This window comes from Pinus tabuliformis, chromosome Q, assembly GCF_031772625.1.
Source record: "Pinus tabuliformis cultivar Carrire ecotype Pingquan chromosome Q, CPIR1, whole genome shotgun sequence".
Taxonomy (NCBI): Eukaryota; Viridiplantae; Streptophyta; class Pinopsida; order Pinales; family Pinaceae; genus Pinus; species Pinus tabuliformis.
The window spans coordinates 598,485,888-598,507,094 of record NC_142296.1 but is presented as its reverse complement, the minus strand read 5'-3'; positions in this window follow the sequence as shown (position 1 = coordinate 598,507,094).

Sequence of the window (21,207 nt, the reverse complement as noted above, 5' to 3'; positions counted from 1 at the left end):
ACATGAATCGTGGTATGGACACAGCCATCCAAAAGATCATGTAAATGGATCCAAGGTATGGGTGCAGACATCCAGTATGAAGGATCATATCAAACCCAAGAAATGGTCGTAGCCATCCAATAATGAGAAGGATCACATATAACAGACTCATGGTATGGTTGCAACCATCCATTTGAAAGAGACATGTATGTAAGCATGATCATGTCACATCACCCTACAACTTGGACTTATGTAATCTGAGCTAAGGGTCTTGTGCTCCAACACAACACGATCAAAGTACAAGTTCTAACACATCAATAGATGTGTTGATGTCGAACGTGCTTGAAAATCACTTGATTACCAATCATTGATGTCAACTGTTATCAAGCATGAGAGAAACCACCAATAATGACAATGGCTCTCAAGGTACCAACAACACAATTCACGGAGTGTGAATAAGGAACTGAAGTCGAACACCCATGAAGTCACTCGATCAAAGGCTAATGACGTGAACCTATCGCTGAGTGTGAAGAACTTGCCACTAGGGCATGCAAGCTCTAAGGTACTGGAAGGGAGTATCTCCGTCAACTTCTCAGATAATGAGCTCAAGTCGATAGGAAGTGACCATGTCGAAGGAGGACCATGATGTATCCCACATTATCGACACAAGACAAGGGATGCAATGATTATGAATGATACAAAGAAACAAGAATGAGTGTAAACTGCAAAAGGATTAACTCTTGAACATATCAGTTACACGACTTCGGGGTTTGGCATCGGATCCATAGGATTAGAGGTCATGATGATGAGGCAAAGATCAAATGGAAAGGAAAAAAATGGTGGCCCAAACCCAACAAGGTTAATGATGAAGTGGAGATATCCCAACCTGACACGAAGCAGAAGAGTGTCATGTTCAAGAGTGACTAGCTCCCGACTCAACTGGTAAAAATTTCCCATTTTCCCCACCATTTCTAGTCGGTACCCCAATTATTTTTTATCACAAGCTCGAAGGTGATAGCATGTGATTGCATTATACTTCCATCCTTTGGATTAATCCAACCTAGTAATATTAATGAGCCCTAGGAAGGAGAAGCTCATGTCCCTCATGGTGATGAATCCGCTTTCCTTTAATCTTTTAACGAGTCCGACAAAGGTGTAACTCGATATCTTTTTCATATTTAGAGAGTTTGGAAAACACATGGAAAAGAAAACTCCTAAAGGTCTGTTTTCATACAATTGTGTCTCTTGAGCCTGAAAATATAGAAAACAATACTCGAGGGAACCACTTGACCATGTTAGCCAAGGAGTACCTTTTTCGTAAATAGTTTATCCCAGCCCGAAAAAGGGGTACACGTATACTGGGTAAATGACATTTCACAGCCTTTAACAAGTTCAAAATCACAAGATCTCGACAATATTTTCATGTTTTAAGGGTCGAAAAAGAGTTGAAAGAATACCCCCCATTTTTATTCTCTTTAATGAGTCAAAAAGGGAAAATTACTAGGCGATCTTTTCATTGGAGTTTTTTACGAGTCGAGAAAAGAGCTTAAACATGACTCCAACACCATCATCAACAATCACACACCTGTCACTGCATAAGAAGCGAACGCATTTTCATATTTCTAAGATAAAAATAGGCGAAAAATGCTTCAAAAACCCTAAAATACCATGAAAAAGTTATAAAAAGGGAAAAAGTAAATTGTTTTTTACCATTTACCTCTTTTACCTCTTTTAGAGAAATTTTTACCTATTTGTGCCCTAGATATTCAGGAGCAGATTGTGGAAGATCCAGGAGGCCGATTGATGATCCATTAGTTGCAGGTAAGAGTTGAGACCATAAGCTTTATTTTCATACCTGTTTTTCCTGTTTTTAACCATTTTTCGGATTTTTGAGGAGATTTTGGAAAACTAATTCGCCCTTGGTTGGCACGAGATCCAGGCTCAGGATGACACTGATTGAGGGTTATTATAACGGGCACTTACACCGATCGGCACCACTTTTTTTAAAATAGTCGCATCGACGCAGAGAGTATAGAAATTTCGATTTTTTCACAATTTCTTTGCTTTAAATCCGCAATTTTTTGGTCAAGGACTGATGTTGAATTGAATATATGGTGTTTGCAGGAAAATTAGAATGAAAAGATGGTTGATTAGAAAGAACATGATCATGAGGCAATTGATTCATTGGCATTGGAAGATCAAAACTGTCTAGATGCTCTGAGGAAATGCAGGCTCAAATTCTTCCTTACAATGGGCCTTTGGGCTCAACCTGAGCTGTTACAATACTTTATTAGTCTTTGGGACATTGGATGGGAAGTATTTGTGATATGGTACCAAGAATTGGAGCTAGAGACTTCAGACATCTACTTCATCACCAGACTGTCCCGAAGAGGGGAACCAGTCAATCTATATGGGGCCAGGCCCACTGGGGAAACTGTGAACATGTTGCTTGCAGAACATTGTGTAGAAGTGATGAAATCAAAAACCAGCAAGGTTGATATCATTATTGTTAACACCCTTGTATTGAAAGTGGTGCTCTTTTCCATAAACAGAGTTGATGGGACTCAAGCATTGCATGAGTCCAACAATTCAAAATTCTAGTATGCCATAGACTGCATGGCACCCACTGTGTTAAACTAGGTGGAAGCCATGAAAGTGAATATGAAACACCAACTATCCAAATGTAGGGTGGGGAACCTGAAACGGTTTGGATTTGGTTCCATTCTAGTGACTTTCTTTTTCTAATGGATCCCCTATTTCACTATTAGCTGGCAGAGGTAAACCCCCCATTGCCACGATATCCATGGATGCTTCGATGGAGTGAAATGATGCCCAAAACCAGCGGGGACTAGCATATGTCATACAATCTCGCCTCCTTTGTGTGGCTAAGGTGTCAGCTGATTGTGGTAGAGGATTGACCATATAACGATACTGACTTCTGCAACAATCCTAAGATGCCGCTCCCAGAAGGGGACGACTTTGATAATGGAGGTAAGAAAACAATTTTGATTTTTGATTTTTGATTGTTTTTGAAATATATGTATTCATGATACTTTGGTTTTGTAATTTCAGATGTAGGACCAGAGCGACCAACTGGGATGTCCCTGATCGCTAGATGTGTTGCTCAACAGTTTGAGATCGCTCCTTTTCAGGAAGGAGTCGATAATGAGGATGAGATTGCATGGAATATTGATAACCTGACCAGAGGCATCCCAGAGTATACCCAAATGTTGGACATCCCATGCCAATATCAGCAGCACACAGTGGGAGTGTTAGATCGGATCTTCTGATTACTAACTTGAGTAGTACAAGAAGTGGCGTGCTATCGTGAGCACCATCCCAAGTAGTCCATAGTTTTAGCGTTTACAGTTTTGAGGCATGCAAGCCACGGATGTACTGAACACATATATTATTTTTTGGGTTTTGATGGATCACTCAAACACTATCGACACACACATATATATGTGTGTGTAATATTTCCTATTTACTGTGATACAATGTTTTGTTTTTCACATGTTGCGTAAATGTCTGTCTAACACATAATTAGCGAATGCATCTGTTAATGTATTCATATGTCTAGGAATGTGATGATATGTGATATCATCAAAATTTATTTCTAATAAACGAATACGCAAATACATTCTCAATATTTGAGGGTTTCTTATGGAATATTTCCCATTGAGCTAAAGAACAAGAAGTTGTGAATCAAGGTTAACAACCATTTCCTGAAGGTTAAGAGCGATGGATTCTAACAATAGTTTGATAACTGTGCTATATTCAACAATGTTATTAGTTGTTTGACCCAAAAAAATACCTTGAAGATTAATCAACTCACCATTAGGAGCGTAGATAGCCTATGTTGCAGAAGATAGATTCCGGGTAGTAAGGAAAGCACCATCAACGAAACCACTGTAAGGAATCACAGACATCTACAAAGAAGATGAAGACATAATAAGCAAGAAAGCTGCTTGAAAAAACACACCAAACCAAACTTGCACAAAAATGAATAAGACACTTATGTACAAAGGTGACCATGCTCAATGACTGAGGCATAGTAATCTTTTGAGATACAGCCCATTGTGGGGCTTGTCCAAGAGGTTTCCCTCATAATCAATCAGCTTATAAGCCCCTTTTTGTAGCATGTGTTTGATAATATAGGGCCCATGCCACATGGGTTTGAATTTACCTACCCCCAGCTTGTCATTAGCTTGGTCATATAGCATGACCAAATCGTCCTCAAAAAAAGCATGAGGAGAAGTCGACTGATTAAAATAGGACTTAACTTGCTTTTTCTATGCTTCGATAACTAAAGGAGCGAGACAATGTGTTTCATCTAGTCATTCTAAATATAAGAGGCGCTCTTCTTGAGGAGGTTTCAGGGAGTAGTTCGACAACTAATTTGAGTGAGGGAATTTCACACTCAATCGGTAAAGTTGCTTCCAGACCATAGATGAGCTAGAAAGGTGTGAATCTAGTTATGTCTTTAGTTAAGGTTCGGTAGGCCCATAGAGCTGAAAAAAGAATGAGATGCCAATTGGATTTGTGCATCCCAATGGTGCGCTGAAGCATAGTGACTAACAATTTGTTTATATCTTCAATTTGGCCATTGGCCTGAGGGTAATATGGAGTTGAGTTGTCGTGATGCAAGCCCAACGTGAAAGTCAGCTCAGCCATCATGTAATCACCAAAATGGGAGCCATGGTCAATGAAAATGGCTTGAGGTACTCCAAATCTAGAAATAACATGATTGAATAGAAATTGCACCACCATTTTACCATCAGCTAAATATGTAGGCATTGCTTCAGCCCATTTGGTGAAGTAATCTACGACAATGATAATATAACCATGCCCCTTGGCTGAACCAGGGTTATAAGTCATAAAATCAATGCCCGATTTCGCAAAGGGACCAATGGTAATAACGGGGTGAAGGAGAACAGGTGGCGCACACATTTTTCGCTGATAAATCTGGCACTTGTGGCATTTGTGAACAGCAAGGATGTAATCCTTGAAGATAGAGGGCCAAAAGTAACCGCACAGAGCATCTTTTGAGTAGTGGAATAGCTCGACAGATGACTACCAGATGCACCAGAATGATAGTCATTCAAGACTCTTTCAGTCTCATCGAGAGTTAAACATCGGCGAAGAATTGAATCAACACTAACGCAGTATAAAGTATCCCCAATGATGTGGTAAGGTTGGGATTGATGCCGAATGCATCAACGATCATCCCTGGTCAACGCAGACCAGAAGGTAGAAGTTTGGAGGTACATGATGATATCACCGTACCAAGGGTCAAGAGTGCTAATCAGAAAAAGAGTCTCATTGGCTAGCTGCTCATCAGCACAAGCAGTAAGAGAAGCATTGGGAAGAGATAAAATCAAGTCAACAAATACAATTTCTTTCTTGGATTTGGAAGTAGTGAACACCAAATCGAATTCTTAGAGGGTGACGATCCACTTAGAATACTTGCCCCCAAGTAACTGACGAGTCAAAATGTAAGTCATGGGGTTACACTCAGAAATCACAATTGTAGTGTAGAGGAGAATATAATGTCGAAAGTGCTGAACATCCTTAATATTAGCCAAATCCAACTTCTCAACATGAGCATAATGGGTCTCAGTATCGAGGAGATTGCAGCTGAGGTAATAAATGACATGTTCATGATATTTTTCATCGTCTTGCACCAACACCATGGTAATAGTGCCACAAGCTGTAGCTAGATAGAGGAAATAATGGCGATGATAGTTCAAAGGATGCAACAGAGGAGCATTAATGAGGACATACTTCAAGTCATCAAAGGACTTTTGGGCAGCCTCATCACAAATGAATGGAGTTCCTTGATTAAGAAATCAGGTGAACCGTGAAGATAGCTCAGCATAATTAGGCACAAAGCGATGAAGAAAATTATCTTTCCCTTGAAGACTCTATAATTGATGCAATGAAGAGGGACGGGGTAGATTAACAATAGCCTCAAATTTGAGAGGATGAAGATGAATTCCATCATTTGAAACAATAAAACCAAGGAGTCATCCAGATTTGATGTAGAAGACACACTTATGTGGATTCTATTGAATGTTATAGTGTCTACAATGAAGAAATATTTGTCGAAGATGATCAGGATGGTCATGGTGCTTACGTGAATGAACAAGAAGATCACCCAAATAAGGTTAAATAATGTTTTTAATGTCATGGAAATCATAGGACATCGCTCTTTGAAAAGTAGCCCCATCACTCTTAAGGCCAAAAGGGAGCTTTTTATGATGCAAAAGTCCCCCACGAACAGATAAAAGCAGTCTTATCTTGATCGACTGGTGCAATGTTTATCTGGTTATAACTAGAAAAACATCCATAAAGGAGAAAATTTCACTCCCTGTGCATTCATCAATGATCTGGTTGATAAAGGGAGTGGGGCAATTATCCTTTGGACAGGCACGATTAAGGTCATGGTAATCAACATAGAACCAAATTGTGCACTACTTCTTTGTTACCGGTACGATATTTGACACCCAATCCATCAAAGGGATTGGATAAATAAAACCAGCTTTAAGAAGTTTTTCAACTTCCAATGTAATGGCGACTGATTTTCTAGGGTGCATTGGATGAAGTCGTTGTTGAACGGCCTTCATGTTAGGATAGGTCTGAATCTTTTGCATGACTATACTTGGGTCAATGACAGAAATCTCTTCATACAACCATGCAAAAACATCTCGAAACTCTCGAAAAAGATGAGTATAGATCAAGATCTCATCAGGAGAACAATTCACCCCAATATGAACGTTTTCAATGATACCCAGTTTAAGAGAAATGTAAATGGGCATTGTTTGGGTAATATTACCCATGTTTCCTTCCGACTAAATGTTGTGGGGAAAAGTATCCAACATGGAATGACCCTATCCCACTCTAAGGGTGATAGTTCCCTAGCAACAGTCAAAGCAAAGCTATCTAAGGTTACTTCTTTATGACATGCAAAAGAGGAAAGGAAGAGATCCACTTACCGATGTCTTGCGCAAATGGTCGATCCAATCTTCTCTCTTTGCTACTTGCTCCCAGCTCCTTGTCTTCTCACGGGCCCAGCTACACAAGATCCTGCAAACAAGACGAGAAAAGGAAACTACAAGAAGCATGCATTCATAATTGATTCAAGGATTAGCATAAATCAAATACGCAAGTAAGACAATACATCATTGAAACACATGCGAATAGAAGAACCTCAAATGCTTTATTAATGGAAGAAAGTAAGGTTCAGGCGGTGATACAACCATAAGAGGCCCAATCCAGCATCACCTTCCCGACGGAAAGAAATATCCTCTTCACCTCCCTCAAGCAATCACCCAATACTCTCAACTGTAAACCAACAGCTATTCTTTGCACAAAATTCCGGCCTCCAGATCCCATGGGATGAGATCCTTATATAGAGTTTTGGAGTGAAGATAAGTCAGCTTGATGTGTGACTGTTGCCCTCTTCAACCCCAGTTGTTCTTCAGTCCTTGAGTCCACTTGGAGATTCTACCTTCCACTCGGAGTTTTAGAACCTCTTACTCTTCACTTAGGCGAATCTTTTGATCCAAGTGTCATTTTGGAAGCTTCCTGGGCACTGACACATTGAGGAAAGATTCCTCCACATGTCCAAACTCGCTCAGTGCAGGTAGCCTTTGATGAAGTTGACATTCAGCGCAGGTACACCATGGAGCAGTTGCTATGATCCAAAATTGACCTGTTTTTGAGTGTTTTTCAGTGGAGAACTGATCTGAAGTGCTGTGGTTTGCTGACCTTGTTCCTCTAGGGGTAGGAACAACATGTTTAGGGACTTTGGATCCCTCAGATTATTGACATTTCATGCTCTATGCTGTAAGGCACAAAAATGTCTATAACAGTTGCCCCCTAAAGTATGAGGTCGTTTATCGGGTGAAATGCTTTATTAGGAGGATCCGAAGTTCATTCAATCGTCGGGAGGTGACCTGTAACAAAATACAATACAATACATTATTTTTCATACTGCTTTCATGATCTAGCTGATGCGGGCATTTCCCATGCTCAACTTTATAAATACATTTTCTGTACATAAACAGACGATCGTCTGATAGTAGACTGATAATTCTCTGCTTAAATTATCATCCTTTTAGTAGGATGATCATCTGTTGCACATGTCTATGTCTTTATCTCCTGAATATATGTTGCAGCTCGGATGGATGAAACTAGATCCGGGGTCTTCAAACTTGTCCGATCTTCACTCTAAGTACAGGTCGATCCATGTGAGAATTTCTTGGAGTCGAACATGGAAAGACATCGCTTGATTACCAGTCAATGATGTAAACTGTTAACAAGCGCGAGAGGAATCACCGATAATGATGATGACCCTCAAGGTACTGCAGCACAATTCACGTGGCATGAATATAGGATTTGGCGTCGAACACCACGCAAAGTCTCCCGGTCGAAGGTCATTAATGTATACCTGTCGCCGGAAGTGAGAAACTTGCCATTGAGGCATGCAAGCTTCAAAGTACTGAGGGGGTGTTCCTAGATCAACTTCTTGGATAATGAGCTGATGTCGACAAGAAGCGATCTGTCAAAGGAGGGCCTTAATGAATCCCACATCAGTGACACGGAACGGAGCTAGTAATTGTGATGATGGTGAAAACGATCTGTGAAATATGATTCAGGGTGGCGATCATGAAAGGATGAAAGATGATGTATGGCAGTGGATGGGACCTGGTTGACACTCTCTGAATGACATCTCTTGAACATATAACGACACTGATGTGATGGATCGGTAGCATTACCCCAAATGTGGATGGTATGGCGGGACCATGGTGAAGGGACCGGTGAATGAAAACAACCCAACCCGATGTTTTTATGGAGGCAACAGTGTCATGTTCAAGAGTGACTTGCTACCATTAAGCTTTGAGGTTCTCCCAATTTTTCCCCAGTCATTTCTGACCAGTACCTCTTTATTTTTGTCAAGCTTGAGGAGGATAACATATGCTTGTTCTATAACCTGCCCTTCGGGCAAGCCCATCGCTATATTTTAACGAGCCTAGCGATAAGGAAACTCGTTCTCGTCTAAAGACAAGTTTGTCGCTATTCAGTATTTTTAACGAGCCTAGCGACAAAGACAACTCGGTCCTTTTCATTTTTAGAGAGTCTAAAAAGGGTACATAAAGTTAACTCCAAAGGTCCTTTTTCGTCATCTAATCCCTTAAGTCCGAAAAAGTATAAAACAATACAAAAGAGATGAATGTTCGATAGCTTTATCGAGCTGAACTAGACAAGCGCTCGATCTTTTTGTGCAATAATCCCTCAGGTCCAAAAAGATTAAAATCTAGAGGAGGGATAACTCTTCCGGTCCCTTTAACGAGCTGGAAGGCCAAGACTCGGCAAACTTTTCATTTTTTACGAGTCAGTGGAAAGAGCTCAAAGAAGACTCGTATTTTGAGGAACGAGTGATAAACAGGGATAGCAACAGATTCCAGGTACAGGTTGGAATTTTCCAATCACAGCAGTGTCACAAGGATGGCTAGGTGAATCACTCTTCGCAGCTGTTCCTCAAAATAGGTAAACAATCAAGTGGATGTGAATGATCGGCCAAATGAAAAGTGGAGGTGACGGTGCAAACACGACCAAGGCTTTTTATGGCTGATGAATTTACGGTCTCAAATGGTTATTTACCGGTTCATTTTTCTGGATGAGCTTGAACTCTGGAGGAAGCTTGCTCACATGCTTATGTTTATTTTTTAACGAGCATGAATTCCGAGTTAAAACTGCTCGATTTTGCGTTTATTTTTTAACGAGCATGAACTTTGCCAGAACTGCTCGTTTTTTCCAGTCATAAAGTAGGAAGGTCTCCTAGAGCTCGCTATTTTTTAAGGAGCTTCATCTCACTACGCTTTGCTCCATATCCTCCCTTTATGCAAGCTGGGTATCGACCAATCCTACGAGTTAGAGGGGTTAGACCTACGGACCTAAAAACTGAAAAGCCGCCCGTGCTTGCATTCCAAGAGGTTTGCATGCCCGCAGGTATAAAGTCTAATTTCAAGGCCGCCCCTACTTATCCGTCAAAAACCCTGTTTTTAACGGGTGAGGCCTACCTCTTTCAGGTTACCCAAAGATTGTTCTGTTAGTCCTTCCAAACAAAAATCTTTCTTCGGCGATGCCTATCGACCTAGACAACGGTGAATGACGACGCTCCGCCAAACACTTAACTTTAACAAAAGAATCTTTTTCCAGAACAACCCCACTTCCTAACTGTCCCTTACTTCTTCATGAGAGCCGGACTTTCTTGCCGGTTCTTTCTTTCTTCTTTTTCTTCACGGGAGCTCTGCTTTTAGCAGCTTCTACCTTTCGAAGAGGAAGGATCAGAGGAAGATTCACAAAGATGAAGGAGGGGACGGGGTACGGACTAGTCATATTCTCCCGTGATAGGTATGTGACTATTTGCGATGCGTGATCCCGACAATGAAAGTTGGTCTACGAGCTTGACCATTCTTCCTTCGTGTGGAAAACACATTATTCGAAAGAGTGAGGAGACTATTTCTTCCATGCAATATATGTAGTCTCGTCCAAGGAGTAGGTTATAATCCAAGGGTCCTTGGACGACCATCAAGTTCATCTTGACAGCCTTCCCTTTCAAGGTAATAGGCACATTAGGTAGAATCCCTAATGGTCGACTGGTTCCCTTATCGAAACCCGAGAGATTCCTTATCTCAGGCAAAAGCGCTGGGCAACCCAGTGCTTTCCAAGCAGTAGAGGATAGGATACTCACAGATGCCCCTTCATCAATGATAGTTCCAGCCATCACCATTTTGTATATTTGGACTATAATTCTGAATGGTATACTGGCTGGTAACCGGGGTCTGCCTAGTTGGTTCCAATCAAAGGACACAACCAGGTTGCTTCGTGGTGGGACCGAATATACGGCCGGATATGATCCTGACGATGCTTCTTCCTGCGATAAAGGAGTGGGTGCATTCCCCTGATGTTCATCAGAATCGGTGTTGATGAAAAGAATCTGGATGGTGTCATCCTTACTCTTTTCGGTGAGGGTGTCAGCCGAAGATGAATCTTCAGTGACGGTGTCATTTGAAGACGAAACTTCTGAAGGGAGAACCGGGCCAACTGCCGTTTCGACCTTTGGACTTTCGTCCGGTCCGGATTCAGTAGGTTCATTTTCAGTGACTGACGTTTCAGCTGGCCTCACGAGCGGGGCAGCTGTATTTTCAACCAACGAAGGACTTGGCGCGAGTTTTTGGTATCCAGGAGGAAGTAGCAACGGTGCAACCGGTTGATCTTCCAAAACTCTCTTTGCTTCGTCTAAAAAGGGACAACGGTGGAGGGTGTGATTGCCTTCACACAGTTCGCAGGGGAATCTCATTCCCCTTCGTTGTCTAGAACCTTCACTTTCGCTGGTCGATGGTAAGCATTCAACCTGGCTGTCAGAGGTTGATGCTTCCGAGCTGTGCAAACGAGGGGACCAGTCCCTTAGTATTCGGGGAATACTGGGACAATCACGGTGGAAGTGGTCTCCTTCACATATGACACATGGCGACCTAGGCCCGGTCTGTGCTGTGTGTGGATTTTGGTTAGATGTCTTTTGCTTGCTCCCAGCCGCCTTTGGCTCCTTCTGCTTCTTTTCCTTCTTCTTCTTCTCCTTCTTCTTCTCCACGGGAGCTCTGCTTTTGGCGGCTCTACCTTTCGAAGAGGGAAGATCGGTCTCCTTCTTCTCTGCGGGAGCTCTGCTTTTGGCGGCTCTACCTTTTGAAGAGGGAAGATCGGTCTCCTTCTTCTCCGCGGGAGCTTTGCTCTCGGCGGCTCTACCTTTCGAAGGGGAAGGATCGGAGGAAGACTTAAAAGAAGTGGAAGGTTGGAGGGCAGCTCTAGACTGGTCTAACTGTTGATTCGACTGTTCAGGAACCGTGGTGTTCTGAACTACAGTGGTTGAGAATAGCCAAACTGGCAGGCCAATTATCAGCCCTGGAAGCGACAACGTGGCCATGTAGGGCGCACCAACTTCTCCCCAAGAGGAGAAAGGGCTAGGGTTCCCATCATGTGGAATCCCTTGGTTGGTGTGTTCCATGTTCTCAACCTCAAGATCAACGCAGGAATAAGGGGTGATTATGTTCCGTTTAAAATGAATTTTATATGACGACGCTTTAGACACAACTTGCTTTTTCACTTTTTAAGAGTCGAGAAGAAGCTAAAGATGACTCTAGTCTCCTTCGATGTATTAACGAGCCTGAAGTGACAAATGCTCGGATGGAATTTTTCAGTTATAGAGTTTGAAAAAGGCCAAAAGAAACTACTCTGGAGTTCTAGGCAGAGGGTGTGCCAAACCTTTCGCGAAACCACAGAATACGTTTTACGGTACGAGTGGTCGATCTTCGTGAATGCTGTGTTCACTGCATCGCGATCAGTAGGGCAGCCGACACGGCTTCCTATGGATAAAGGCTTTGTTCCTATAGGGGTCTCCCAATATACGCGACGGTACGCGGGAGCACAAGTCCGTATTAGTGCTATCGTCCCTCAGGAGGAATCACCCACCTTCGTAGAGATCGACAGTCACTATGTTTAACGACGCCGGAACACGTCTCTACCTAGACCTCTACTGTGTTTCGTTATGTTTCAAAGCGTTGTTATGTAAATTCAGCTCGTTTTAGGTTGATCTTGCTTAGCAGTTTGCCTTTATGGATCACCACGTGATGTATGATACAACTCCTAAATGCAGTCTAAGAATGATAAGCAAGCTTTTTCAATTCTTTCAACTTATGAAAATCTTAACTACTGAGGGAAAAGAAAGACATCATCTTTTCAAACAGATCATAGAGCACACACTGATGCACTTTCCTAAATCGACATGCAAACTGTCAAAATGCACATGTACAATGCAAGTATTTCTTTTCTTCTTCCTTAATGTTGATGTATTACAAAAAGAAAGCTGTTGTATGATTTCGAATTCAATTTCAAGCGAAAGCAAACAAGCTTTTGTCCAATAATCAAAAGAACACCTTAAGATTCACTCGTTTCAACACAAGAAATACTGAAATCCGAACCATATAACGAAAGCAAATGCTCAAGAAACTATGAACATCAATAAACTAGCTCTTAGAATCACAACGACACTTTATCACAGGTCTAGATCCAAGAGGCCACAGCAAGACTAGTTCACTTTCGCTACGGGAAACTGTGAATGAAAATAAGAAATACAATAAGAACAATCACGGTTTCTTCACACAACTGAGGCGGAATGATAGCAAAGAAAGATAGTTTCAGATGGGTATACAGGTTGACAACAGGCTGCAAAAACAATACTGAAAACTGGGCAACAGAAGGCAGGGAACCCCAGTTGCACAATGCAAAACTGGTTCAGCGCAGGTAAGACACTGTCAGTTTGACATTCAGCGCAGGTAAGACACTGTCAGTTTGACATTCAGCGTAGGTAGCCCCTTCGGGACCTACGTTGCAGCGCAGGTAGCCTTCACTGCAGCTGCACTGAAGAGAAAACTCTCGTCTCTCTTTGGTTCCGGGTCACAGATTGCTCAAAAATCAACTGTTTTAGGCCAAATCAGAGGCTATCAACCAGGTATACACTAGAGGATGATTAGAGGAAGATCAAAACTATCACAAAGAGCTAATAAGAGTCCTTGTGGATCAGCTCTTCAAATCATAAACATGCCCAAAACTGAGCTAGAGTAGCTGCCCTCTACTTTGCCTTCGAAGGATTCGAATGTAGTTCGATTCGGTACTCCCTTTGTTTAGGAAATGAATAGCAAGAAACACAAGCTACCAACAAGACACGTCTCCCCAGCGGAGTCGCCAGTCTGTTGTGGGGAAAAGTATCCAACACAGAATGACCCTATCCCACTCTAAGGGTGATAGTTCCTTAGCAACAGTCAAAGCAAAGCTATCTAAGGTTACTTCTTTATGACATGCAAAAGAGGAAAGGAAGAGATCCACTTACCGATGTCTTGCGCAAATGGTCGATCCAATCTTCTCTCTTTGCTGCTTGCTCCCAGCTCCTTGTCTTCTCACAGGCCCAGCTACACAAGATCCTGCAAACAAGACGAGAAAAGGAAACTACAAGAAGCATGCATTCATAATTGATTCAAGGATTAGCATAAATCAAATACGCAAGTAAGACAATACATCATTGAAACACATGCAAATAGAAGAACCTCAAATGCTTTATTAATGGAAGAAAGTAAGGTTCAAGCAGTGATACAACCATAAGAGTCCCAATCCAGCATCACCTTCCCGACGGAAAGAAATATCCTCTTCACCTCCCTCAAGCAATCACCCAATACTCTCAACTGTAAACCAACAACAATTCTTTGCACAAAATTCCGGCCTCCAGATCCCATGGGATGAGATCCTTATATAGAGTTTTGGAGTGAAGATAAGTCAGCTTGATATGTGACTGTTGCCCTCTTCAACCCCAGTTGTTCTTCAGTCCTTGAGTCCACTTGGAGATTCTACCTTCCACTCGGAGTTTTAGAACCTCTTACTCTTCACTTAGGCGAATCTTTTGATCCAAGTGTCATTTTGGAAGCTTCCTGGGCACTGACACATTGAGGAAAGATTCCTCCACATGTCCAAACTCGCTCAGCGCAGGTAGCCTTTGATGAAGTTGACATTCAGCGCAGGTACACCATGGAGCAGTTGACAGTCAGCGCAGATGCTCAGTGGAGCAGTTGCTATGATCCAAAATTGACCTGTTTTTGAGTGTTTTTCAGTGGAGAACTGATCTGAAGTGTTGTGGTTTGCTGACCTTGTTCCTCTAGGGGTAGGAACAACATGTTTAGGGACTTTGGATCCCTCAGATTATTGACATTTCATGCTCTATGCTGTAAGGCACAAAAATGTCTATAACACTAAACATGATGGGTCATAATAGGCATTTGAAGTCGTTGGGTCGAGAAACGAGAAGAGAACTTCTCAAGATAGGTAGACATGACTGTTGGGCCCAGCAAGAATGAGGAATGATGATGAGTATCATTCAATGGTGCTTCCTCCAGAGACAAAATTCCATGACACCTTTTCAGAAAGAAAAGTCTCGGTTAAGGGATCAGGAGAATCCAAAGAACCAAGCCACGGGCATTGGGAATAGGCATCAAGAGATGTACTTGAAAGATTATGATTAGTAGGTACCGAAGCTAAAGCCAAAACAATATCCACATAATTGATCTCGACTAGGCTTAACGACATGGCATCACCTCATGTATCAACAAGATCAAGAGAGGGATTGACCCAAGCATTAGACTTAACCGAGATCATGTTGACTGAGGAAGAATGCGGAGGTGGGAGAGGAAAAATACCCATCAAGGTGAGATATTTAAAAATTCCATCCCCCACACTCTCATAAGGAGCACCAGTATTCTTCACATAAGGAATGTTGCCATCCAAGGAAGAAGAGGCAAAGAAAAGCAATTGGTTGACTGTGACGATCTTCCCTTGATGGGGAAAGCAAAGCATGCAAAATAGAGAAGAGGCCACAGCATGCATACCATGGGCCCAACTCCATCCGAGTAGAAGATTATAGTTATGATTTGCATCCACAATTTCCATTTTGACATGTACTGTCTTGCCTTCCAAGGTAATGGCAAGATTAGGAAGGACACCGAATGGTTGAGAATCACGCCCATCAAAGGCTTCCAAAGTGTTAGGTGATTGGTTCAAGGTAGGAGAACCAATTTCCTTCCAACAAGAGACAGACATGATCCAGGTGGAAGCACCTTCATTAATGATGGTCCTGTGAATTCTCTTCTCATCAATGATCACTTGAATGAGAAAGGAAATCTCATGAGGTAACCGCAGAAAATGGTTTTCTAGATCAAAGAAAATGGTATTAGAATCAAATGGATCAATACCTCCAATAGCTGAAAGCAACACTTTCCGCTAAGACGGACAACTTTGAAGGACCTCGAGAGAATACATAGCTGATGGCACTTGAGCCAAATCCTCAATAATGTTATAATGCTAAGTAGCTCGAGTGTTTGGATTATACGACGACTTTCGCAGCACACCTCGCAAGCATGGTCGAATCGCAGAATCAGGATTAGGTCACTCTATATGGAGAGGACTGGAGGTAGATGGGATAGATGAGGAAGGATTACCTTCTTTTTATTTCCTTGCCATCAGATTAGGTGTTTGATAATCTTTCGATTTGGTAGCCACATTTATAGGCATACTCATCATAAACACTTGGGAACCTATGGAGGTGGAAGAATGAGGCTAGTCTACCATTTGGATTTGCTAGGATGGAAAGGGCTCTTTTAGGATAGTCAGGGTCCCTTGGAGCAAGCGACTAACTTCAAATCATTAGGAACAATATTTAGTATAGTGATCCTTCTCACAGATGAAGCATGAATAATTGGGCTTCCTTTGGGAAGCATCACCAGTAGACGAATTAGGAGAGCCCTATTTTGGGGCATCAGCTTTGGCCTTACCTTTACCCTTATTTTTACCTTTAGATGATTTTTCTGCTATGGTAGACTGGACAGCATGAACCTTAGAGGTTTTACCAGGACCAGGTGAATTTCGTGAGGGATCATTGGAACCATTATTTGAGACTGCCTTCTGCTCAAAAGAATATTTTATGGGGGTCTCAGATACGAAACTAATCACTTCATCAACAGGTGGGGTAGCCAGAGACGTTGATGTTGTTAGATCAAATGATGGTCTTGGAGCATAGGGTAGCATATGATATAAAGTGCTAGATTGCGAGTAGACGAGGTCTAAATATAGGGCACGAGCAATGGCTTGCTCCTCAGTGACACAGCCACCCATAGCTATTTCTTTAGCAATTTTGTTGATGAATGATTTGGTGAACCATTCTGTCAACAACTGATCAGCAATTTCAAACTTGATTAGGCTATGTCGATGCCTCCATTCATGGATGTGATTGGAGATATGGGTCACAGTATCTTGCTTAAGTGACGTAAGAAGATGACTTCTAGTTTCATAGCGAACCAGTAGCTGAACATGCATGAGGGAAACCATAACTAGAGTGTTGAAGTCATTGTAGGTACCTCGAGGTAATTTGATGTACCATTTCGCTGCAACACTTGTGAGATTTCATTGAAAAAGTTGGAGATGAATTGAATCATCAACGTATGAATTGGAGGAGAAACAGAGGTGATATGTCATCATGTGGGCTTGTGGATCCTTCTTTGATTTTCCCTCAAACTTCGGACAATCGCTCGAGATCTTGGACAGGACTGGAGTCTAGTATGGCGAACGAAGAATGGGATCATTTGTGAGCCTAGAAACATCTGGAAGCTCCAATGTGGCCAAGAATGGAAATTATGTATTAAAAGGCATTTGGGGCCTCTGAGCAGGCCCAGACTATAGAACCCATCCTTTTTTATAAGGATTCTTTCCCCTTAGTGGATGATTTTGTCCATATGGCATCCGACTGTGCCCCCACTGTAGGTTACCTTACTCGTAGGGAGGATTTTGACCTAGGTAGCATTGATATTGTCCAACCATAGGCTACTGATAAGAAACATATGGGTTAAAAGGTTGTTGAGCCTGTTGACCTTCGATATGTGTATTTTGTACTTGCTACCCCTGGACATAAGGGTTTTGAACCTATTTCCCTTGGACATAATATTTTTGCACCTGTTGCCATTGGACATAAGGATTTTGAACATGTTGCCCTTGGACATAAGGATTTTGAGCATATTGACATGAATACAAGGGTTGTTGTTGCCCAAGATGACCTTATTGCTACAAGGGCTGGCATTGCTATTGTAAAGGCTGTCCCTGCGGCTGCAGAGGTTGAACTTACAAGGACACAGGTTGGGAGAACTGGTGCGTCTACATCTGCAAAGTTTATTGGGAACGTTGTAAGGGTTTCTCCTACAGTTGTTGTAGTTGTCCTTGCTGATGCACTACCTGCCGTTACTTCTGCAAGAATGGTCGTTGCTGTTGCAAAGGTTTCCCTTACTATGGCAAGGGTACCTGGACAGTTACCGGGGTGACACCCTAAGGGTACTCAAAGTTCCTGAATTGGATCTAGCCATATCCACCAGGCATAATGGATGGACCAGGCTAAACATAGGGTCCAACATGAGGGACGTAAGGCAGATTTACCATTGCTTTTGAACCATATGGAATCTAAGGAGGTTGGAATGGAACCCGAGCCACATATGGCTACTGGTACTGGACGTTACTTGACCTGGATAGGCCTGTAGTGTTCGGCTACTGGTATGGACATTACTTGAACCAGGACCAGAATGGTTTAGAATAACACCATAAGAGGGCTGATTCATTTCAAACATGTGAGTTTGTGAGCCACTCATATTGGTTTCTCTAGACATCATATAGATATTCGGATCTTGCCCTCCAAGTAGTGGTATAGCCCATGTACAACCTATCCACTTACTAGAGGGGTCGAAGAACTTATAGAGACTTGACTCTAGACTATCGATTCAACCGGAAGAGTCGGTTGAAATGACGAAACGAGTGGATTCGAAATGGTGGGTTGCACTAGAATTGAAGTGACTGCAGTATGCACAATCAGTTGAGAGGTTTAGTTCTTAACGAACAGGCCTGAGGTAGGCATAGTGCCACACGACCAAATAGGGTTGTGATATAATGATGAGGCACTAGGAGTGCCCGAGATCAATTGAGCTAGAGAGATATAACCATCCGACAATGAAGGCCCGCTATACTCAGGGTAAACATTGGTCGAAATGCTTCCCATTTAGGAGAAACCTTCAGGAGGGAATGGATATCCTTGTTCATTAACCACGTGAGGAGTGTGTGTGGGAGAAACCTCCAAGTAACCCGGAGAGGAGACTGGAATTTCACCTTCTGATTCCAAGGGTGGAAACAAATGACGACGGAAAAATGAAGATGTTCAAGGGGATAATTCTAAAGGAATACTTGGTTGATCATATGGGTTGTACAGATTCAGAGGGTAAACAACCAGTCCTTGTTGACCTTCAGGAGTCAGCAGACTCTCGAGAGTTTGGATAGGTGTTGTTGGGAAAAGTGTCTACTCAGAACGCCCCTATCCCACTAAGGTGTGATAGTGCCTTAGCAACAAACAAGGAAAACTACTTTTGTATTCTCCTTTAAGAACTATAAACGAAGATGATTAAGATTAACTGACCTGTGTCTTGCGCTAGTTGTTCGATCCAATCTATCTTCTCTTTGCCAGCTTCCACCGATCTGCTCCCTCACTTGCCCAGCGTTACCAAGTTCCTGCAAGTTCACAGAAGAGAGAAACTACACAAAGACATGGATTTATGTTCATAAAAAGCTTAGGATCAGATTTAAGCTAAAAATACAAATATAACATACATCAGATATACAAGCATGTAGGAGAAACTCAAGTAGTTTTATTGATAAAACAAGAAAATCCAGGAGGAGATACAACCGATGATTCCTGATCTAGCATCAACCTCCCAGCATAGAATCCCTTCTTCACCTCCAACAAAGCATAAATCACCCAATACTCTGATATCTATCACAAAACCAATAGCAATTCTCTGCAATATACAAAATTCCAGCGTCTGGATCTCTGGGATGAGGGATCCATATATAGATGTATGCAGAGAGGATGAGTCAGCTTATGATTTGACTTGTGGCTTCTCTCTGTCAGTTCTTGCTTCCACTTGGAGGCTGAGAGCCTCTTACTCATCCTTGGTCGAACTCAGTGAGGCAAGTGTCATGGGGGAAGATTCTGGAAGCTTCCATTGTCTTTCCACCTCGCGGAATGGCACTGCCATTTGTCATTTCCGCTCAGCGCACCCTGTTAGTGCATTTAGGTGCGTTGCAACGCACCTAGCTAGTGTACTTGGGTGCTATTCAACGCAGGTAGCTAGTGGAGCAGCTAAAATGATCCTGATTTGAATGTTTCTGAGCAGTTTCTGGTGGAGAACTTCTGGGAGAAGCTGTAATTGATTGACCTTGTTCCTCTAGGGGTAGGAACAACACTTTTAGGGACTTAGGATCCCTTGGTTTATGGACATTTCATGCTTAGAGCTGTAAGGCACAAAAATGTCTATAACAATAGGATTATCCTGAGATTTTAGGCCAGATTCATAAGGTGACCCAATATCTGATGGAGGAGGACGAGATGACAAAGGATGAATACTCAAAAAACTTCCAAGTTCAACACCTTGATCCTCGAGGGTCTGCGAGAGTTTAGGGAGAGGCTACTCAGATGATATTTCATATGGAGGAGCGGAAGAGGAACTAGGTGAACCTGATGGTTCTGCCACAATGACTTTGTCTCAAAAAACAAGAGAGAAGAGATTAATTTCAAGGTTTCTTCAATATATTAAAGGTATACTCATGATGTGGTCAAGAATAAGACTATTAGGAATGTGATGTGATCGTGGGCCAAAAAAAATTTAAGACGCTGAAACAGACTGATGTCTTTTCATGTTTTGAGAGTCGAGAAAAAGGCAAAGATGACTCTAGTCTTTTTTTATTGAACGAGCTTGAGAAGACAAGCGTTTGATGATCTTCTAAATTTAAAGAGTCAAAAATACAAAAACGGCTACTTAAGATAATCTAGGGAAAAGGATTATTAGGTAAGCGTGAACTACAAAATACCTATCAATGAACCGAGAAGTACGGGTAGGAAATCTCCCCAAATGCTGTGTTTGGCGTATCATGTTTACAAGGTGACAAACTCGGCTTCTTGTGGATAAGGGATTGCAAACCTAGTGGGGTCTCCCTTTATATACATGATGGTATGGGGAGCACAAGTCTGTACTAGCATTGTCTAGTGCCAAAGTGAACGACAGATGCTAGGTTTAAAGGCACCGGAACATGTATCTAGCCTAGACCTCTAAAATATGAGCGTTAAGTTTCAAATGTGCCTCAGGTTAATTGAATACATTTTAAATTCTATCTTGAAATTATGTCTCAGTTTTCAGGCCCTATCGATGTGACTCAAAAAACTCCTATATGTAGCTATATGAGACAAAACCCTTTCAATTCGATGACCGCTTATAGTAATGAAGAGTAGAGAAAAACAACCAATGCAACAAACAAGCAACTAAAAGTAAGAGGACTCTTCGCTACTTCGCTTTTGAGAACAAAATAACGAAAATTCTTTCCTTTTCCTATTCTTCCTATAAAATTCACTTCATGCATTCCTTTCAACAATAAATGAAGTTCATTTCTTTTTAGATGCTTATGATGATACAATTCTAGCTTTCAATAATGCTACTTAATGCAACATATTGATTCAGAAAACTAGATTGATGTATTTTTCAA